This window comes from Lactuca saligna, chromosome 8 (assembly GCF_052625555.1).
Source record: "Lactuca saligna cultivar CGN05327 chromosome 8, ASM5262555v1, whole genome shotgun sequence".
NCBI lineage: Eukaryota > Viridiplantae > Streptophyta > Magnoliopsida > Asterales > Asteraceae > Lactuca > Lactuca saligna.
The window spans coordinates 171,724,594-171,730,647 of record NC_136424.1 but is presented as its reverse complement, the minus strand read 5'-3'; positions in this window follow the sequence as shown (position 1 = coordinate 171,730,647).

Below are 6,054 nucleotides of genomic sequence, written 5' to 3'. Positions count from 1 at the left end.
TTTGAACATTCTAGAAATCCCTATGCTTCCTACTGAGAGTAGCCTTCTACCAAGGCATCTAGTATCTGTGTGTGTCTCCTGTAAGAGTGTGTATTTTCCCAAACCCGACTATCATTAACCAAAATATAGCTTCTACATTACCGTGCATCGTGTGAATGTTCACGAAGTGAATGTAATGTGAAAATGAAATAGTACTATGGTGCAGTATCAAATAACTACGACCGTACTAACTACTTTAAATCTATTGTAATTTAAAGTAACATGTGATTGACCTGTATCCTGCTACCGACTCTAGTAAAACGACGATGTAAGACGCCGTAAGAAATGACATTTGGCACCCGTAGACTTGCAAGTCCCACTGTAGAGAGCAGCAAGGTGTAGGATAGTCAATCCAGTATAGATCTATACGCAAACTCATACGCTCCCCAATTAAGGAGATTTGGGATACAAAAACGGTCATGGCAGGAAGTGCCATGACCCGTATAATGGTTCACATAACTGCATGAATGTACATGTAATGAATGTGCTAACTGAAAGTGTACTCTTTCTCTGTCTAGCCTGTATGTACTGTAATGTTCTGCGTGTACTAGCTGTAATGTATGTTCTTTCTCTATCTAGCATGTATAGTAATGTATTGAATCATGAATGAACTGACTCATTGTATGTTTCATTGTTCTAGTAATAGTATTAGTATCCTCCTGTGCTACCCCTATGGTAACTTACTAGTGATGTAACTGGTACGTATGAACATGGAAGTATACCCTTGCTACCCAAGGGTATTGAACTGACTCGAAGAACCTTTATGACTATATATGTACACATGATATATAACTAATATTTAAATGATCTTCGGACGGATACCCGATACCTTACCAGACCACATCCCAATGGGGAAAAGGAAATAAAGCGAGCTGGCCTTCCTATGCCTTTTAAACATTGCTTATATAACTATACATACATAGGCATGCATTTGATAATAAGTATAACAGAGCTTAAGTAAACGTATTTGATAAGTATAAGAATTTGTAAAACGGTTTGAAGCAAAACAGTTTGATAAACAGTTTAAACAGTAAGAAAATCATTGGTTTTGTTAGTTATTAATCACATGTGATTGATATAATAACCATAAGTATTCAACTTGTATCCCCCCATAAAATCATTTAAAACATTTAAACCATTGATTAAGGGGGTATGAACTCACCTGTAGCAAGTGGTTGGGATGAACGGACTGAAATAGGATGCTAGGTGTCAAGTGAAGACTTGTACACACTCTATGATCCTAGATAACATATAATATCACATATGTGTACCCAATTAGTCTCTAAACAACTAATAAACAAAGGTAAGACATCCTAGGGCATGATAAACACTTTGTATAAGTGTTATAAGTGCTAAGGAGTGCATCTAAGTGTTGTAGGGAAAGGTTATTGGGTTTTAGGGTTCAAGGGAACCCCTAATATGAGTTTACTCCCTAAAGACTAACACCCCTTGATTTTACGGCTGTAAACTCTTGAGTTTACGGCCGTAAGCTCATAACCTTTTGACCATTTGTTGGTTTGAAGTCTTCTAAGCCATTCCAAGCATTCCTACTTCATGTTTAGGCCTTAGGAAATGTTTTGTGGCATCAATACACTCCTAATGGAGTTTACGGTCCATGGACCATTTCTCCATGAGTTTACTACCATAAACTCTTATGGACTAAGGTATTTTGATGTTTTCAAGTCCCAAGCATAACAAGGAATAAATCTAGACTAGTTTCCTAAGCTTGTGAAGGGACTAGGGCCATTTTTACACCTCTTAGGGGTGTTTACGGTTTTGGGAGATCCCCAAACCGTAAACACATATAAATGAGGGATTTTGGTGGTTTTCATGTTCTAAACACATCAAGGAAGGATTCTAAGTTAATACCCAAGGCTTAGGATAAGTAAAGCACACTTTGGCACCCTAAATAGGGTTTACGGTCCAAGGTGTTTTTGGACCGTAAACACCTTTGATCTTGGTGTTCTTGGACTATTTCTAGATGTATAGAAGTGTAACAAAGCTTGTAAGACTCTAGGATAGAAGCGCGTACAAGTTAGAAGCTCGAAAAGGTGCTAAGGGCCCAAGAACACTAGTGTGTGTTCTTGGTGTTTTGGAAATCTAGTCAAAACACATAAATGGATGGATGAAAAGATGTACAATCACTAGATTAAGTGATATACTAACTTGAAAGGGCTAGAAACACTTACTAGATTGAAGAGATTGAATAAAAACTTGGATGATACTTGAGAGAGTTTTGGAGTTTACTCTTGAGGTTGCAAATGAGAAATGAAGTGTTTTGGGGAGTAAACTCATGCTTAAGCATGGGTTTACGATTTTTGGAGTAAATTAGGGCCAAAAATAAAAGTTTGTCCATGAACTTCTAAGCTACGTGGTATTCGCAGCTTTGAAATTTCAAGATTCGAGACGGCACATCCCTTCACCCGATCGTTTAAAGAATAATTATTATAATAGTCAAACTAACTTTAAAATTGATAAAAAACAATTAGAAATGAAATTGACTTATAATATGAAGTGATTGACTTTTAGGGTTTGACCGAATGAAAATTTCGGGTTGTCACATCATCCCCCCGTTAGAAGGAAATTAGTCTCGAAATTAGAATTTAGGTAAGGAAGTAGGCATGAATTATCAAGCCAAGAAGTGGGGATATTTCCTAATCGATCGATTCTTGCGCTCCCAAGTGAATTCGGGTCCCTGGTTGGCATCACAGCGAACCTTCACTTAAAGGGAAGCGAATATGAATCGTTTGCATGACCTCTCGGTCCATGGTCACTACAGTTCTTCCACGTAGGTGAGGCTCCTGTGGGACTCGATCTTTTCGAGTGGGATTTCAAGAGTCTCGTCAGACCGATACTTTTTACAAGTTCGAGACGTGAAGGGTAGAATGTACGTTACTAAGCTCGCGGAGTAGGTCCAGTCTGTGAGATACATGATTGATTCCGGTAAGAATATCGGAGGTCCTAACTATCTTGGATTTAGCTTTCCACGCGTTACGAAGCATATTAAGCCATTCCCAGAGTGAGATTTCCAAAAGGATTTGGCCTCTCACTTGAAATTCCAAGGTTTTCTTCCTCTTTCTTGTCTTCCCAGTCAAGGGCCACTTCCTTCTGAGTCAAAGTCATAAGAGGTTTTGGTAATTTGCGAGGAGTTCTGAATGGACTACTATAGTAGGTCTGCAAGACCTAGAATTTGGCGAATTTCTGTCGGCATCTTTGGTGCCGACAAATTCCCAACGGTTTTGATAAATTTACAGAGTACTCAAGAATTTCCCATCACTAGTAGTGTGTCTTAGGAATTTGACTCTTAAATTCCAAAACTCGTGTTTAGAGAGCTTAGCGAAGGGTTTCTCTGAGGGTAATGCTCCCATGAGTTCCTTCTTACTACAAGGGTAGATAAGTAAATCATCACAAGGAGGATGACGAACTGATCCAAGTAAGAATGGCGTACCCTATTCATTAAGCTCATGAATACTATGGGCGTATTGGTCCTATCCGAGGGGTATTACCACGGACTCGAAGTGTCCGCATCAAGTTTTGAAGGTAGTCTTTGGGACATCCTTCCCTAACACTCGAAACTGCTGGTATTCGGATCTCGGTCCATTTCTGAAAGGTAAATCGTTCCTTGCGTTTGCTCAACCAAATCATCAATGCGAGGCAGAGATAACGATTTCTACTGGAAATCTTGACGGAGTCCCCAATAGTCGAGGCACATATGATACAATTCCGTCTACTCCTGGAAGGATAAGACCGAAGCTCTCTAGGGTGAGAAGCCTAGTCTTCCAATCCTATTGCTGAGTAGTTCGCTAAGTTGTCCGGATTGTTCTTGTATCTCCATGGGCGTTAGACCGTAGGGTGATCTGTTTACAGAAGTCGTACTGGTTTCTATGTTTGTTCACATGACGATGCGATTACTCGTAGTCTTGGGCAGTCTCTGTCCTGACATTCATATTAGACGTCATACATGGTTCATTAATTGTAGTCTCGTGTATACAAGTCGTATATAATTAAGATTGAAAAGGTAGTCGAATAACTGATTCTTCTTTAAACTTACATCCCAACTAGGTAAAGAAGTTAAAGTGGAATCATCAATTCTAAACCTGTAGAACCTTGATTATATATCACCCCTATGTATACATTCCTCAGCGACAGATCAACCGTATGGATCTTTGGATTTGAACTTGACGTACTGTACGAGTGGTACTTCTGGGATTTCTTCGGAAAGGAAAAGAACTATGAGGTACTCCATGCATGAGTACTTCGGTGTTTTGATATGACGGCTTCGCTGGAAAGGCGATTTCGAAGAAAGAGATGTATGTATGAGGGTGGTATTATGCGGATCAATTTGAATCTAGTTGTATGATAATGTCGGAATCATAAGGAAACTTAAAGACGTTAGATTTGAACATAAGGCGTTACAGACAAAACACAACCATGCAACCATCAACAAACTTATAGTACTTTAGACTTACTACAAGACTATTGTTGCGAATAAGGTATACTACAAAAGACAAGTATATGCAACATGAGCATCCCTTTACTGACGGGATCTCGCAAAAGATAAGACTCTAGTTGCACTAGTTTTGGATGGTTTATAAGTCTGTTACAACAAAACACCTTAATTACTTTTACGTGGGTTCAGAGTAGTCTCCCCTGCGGCAGTGATGCTTAGAATTCTGCCGTCTGCGCCCGAGTTCTTTGTTATAGGACAATCCTTCTTGAAGTGCCCTATCTCACCGCATTGGCGGCATGACTGGCTAGTACTAACATTAGTGGTGGGAGTGAGGTGTTTAGCCAGAGTTACGTGGACATGAGTGCCTTCCTCATTACTCCACTTTGAAAATTTCATTCTAAAGAGTTCGACTTTATCGCTACTTTTGTGTGTGGGGTTGGTCCCGATGCCAGGGACTGGAAGAATGGGTCGTGCCGATGCTCCACAGCTACGAGCATGGTGCCCTATGTTTAGGCAATTGCAACATTACATGTCATGGCAAGCCCCATTATGATGAGAGCTGCACTTGTTACACTTCGGAAGTTTTCCTTCGTATGGCCTGGTCGGTACTGGGAATGCAGGGGCTACCACTTGTTGTTGTTCCACGGCTAGTTTTTGGGATCTCTTGCGCTCTTTTTGGGCTTGGCGCTTGCGTTTATTCTTCTCTGTTTTTCGGCTTTGTAGGTCCGCGACTGTTGTCATTTGATGGTTTCCCGGTTTGGTACTACCATCGGAATTGTCGACTCCTTCCTCGGGCTTCTTTGCGTTGACAGAGTTGATGCGTGTAGGGAAAGCTATCACAGCAGCTGCTACCGCTGGTTGTAACGTAGTTGCGTTGATATGGAGGATAGGGGTTTCGTTGTTCGACTGATTGTTTCCGGATGACGACATGATTCTGTTAACACGAAAGATAAGGATTTTGTGAGCGGTTTTGGTCGACCCTAGATGCACTTCGACTGTTCAAGTAAAGAGTAAGAGTATGATCTCGAAAGTTTGACCTACATCCCTATGATGCATTTCTAGTACAGATTGGAAGTATGTTCGCGATGGTTTGGCCTACATCCCTATGATGCAGTCCTAATTCTGAGTGGGAGTAAGTTCGTAGAATGGTCTCAAGACGTTTGTCGTTCAAGCCGAGGTATCGTTGGTTGGTGAATAACATGATCCAACCAATAAAAGAGACTTGGAAATGTCTCCGGAGTTAAATTACTATAGTCCAATGTCTTGGCTAAAGCATGTTTCAGATAGACTCCAATGAAAGTATGATGAGAGTATTTGAATAAAGACTGACACAGAAGTTAGCCGATTGTCAATATCTTTGATATTCATGATGTGAAAGTTCAGGAAAATGACCTTGTGAGAGGTCTTACATCATATCCAGATAAGATAATTCTTGACAGCATAAAGGCCTAACTAAAGTACTTACAGTACAAGATAGTTTCATAGAAAATGCCACATCGGGCATAGACAGAAAACAATTCCTTTTAACAAGGAAAAATGAAGTAAAGCATCTACTACTAACGACG